The sequence below is a fragment of the Frankliniella occidentalis genome, unplaced genomic scaffold, assembly GCF_000697945.3.
Source record: "Frankliniella occidentalis isolate FOCC.00 unplaced genomic scaffold, Focc_3.1 Scaffold1, whole genome shotgun sequence".
Classification (NCBI taxonomy): domain Eukaryota; kingdom Metazoa; phylum Arthropoda; class Insecta; order Thysanoptera; family Thripidae; genus Frankliniella; species Frankliniella occidentalis.
The window spans coordinates 1,215,376-1,216,590 of record NW_026267131.1 but is presented as its reverse complement, the minus strand read 5'-3'; positions in this window follow the sequence as shown (position 1 = coordinate 1,216,590).

Genomic DNA, 1,215 nt, shown 5'->3' with positions numbered 1-1,215 from the left:
AGAGAATATTCTCTTTTAAAGTCACTTTTCAAATAAGGTGAAGAATAAGTTGACCGATATGAGAGCAAATAAAACTAACATCTAAATTACTCTACCCTTTAAATGGGAAAGGACAGTAACTTTGTATCCTCTCTGCAAACAGTTTAAACTGCGAAACTAAAAGTCTTGCAGTTTAAACTGTGGAACTAAAAGTCTTAGTGTAAACTGCGATACTTAAAGGTTCTACAATTTAAACTGCAAAATTGGGTAGTTCAACAGTTTAAACTGTCAAACTAACCCTACGCAGTTTAAACTGTTGAACCACCTAGTTTTGTAGTTTAAATTGTTATTCAAGGTGGCCCACAGACCCCTTCCTTTATTTTGCTTACTGTACCGCATGCTCGCGTGCGGGCGGGCTTGCCTACTGTCGCTCACCATGGGCGCCTTATGGCCCCGTGCGAGTATGCAAGCCGTCCGCACGCCTGCATCCTGTACAGTATAAGCAAAAGGAAGGGGTCTGTGGACCACCCTGTATTATTGTTATAAAGATAGATTTGCAGGTCAGCGAGCGTTCTTAAGCACATCTCAATCTGATGAAAATTAATTTTGTCTCTAAACTAGACACAAGAGAAGTTATTTGTACGTACTTGGACTAGGAGCAACTTGTACACAACTTGCATCCATTTGAGATGTGCTTCGAACGCATCTTTGCTGGACGCAACATTGTTCTTATTTAAATTTAAAGCAGAAAGCACGACAATCAGATTTATCTCGATGACAGATTGTCTTAACAAAAGCTGGAAGTGATTGGTATCAAAACTGGAGCGGGTCAGCGGCATTCTTTGCCAAAACGGGAGGCTTTCCCGTTCGGTTTGTGACAGCCACAGGGGGGACTGTCTAACATCTTTCAAACGTATATAATGCTTGGCTCTGTGATAAGGGGGCGGATGATGCTATGCTACGCCGCCCAGCATCACAGAAGTACACCTCCCACCCCTTTGTTACGAGCACAACGACAAACGTAGAGGGAGGGGGGGGGGGGCTGGGAGGGCTAATAACGCGCCAAGTTAGGGATATGGGGAGCGAAATCAGCTCTCATTTCATAAGGCCGTCATCATATAAAAGGCCATCGTCGAGTGTGTGCACGTATGAATGGATAATTGCCTCCAGCTGCCACTACTACTCTCTTCCCGCGCCCCTTTCCCCCACATCCACTTCTCTCTCCCCTCCCCTCCT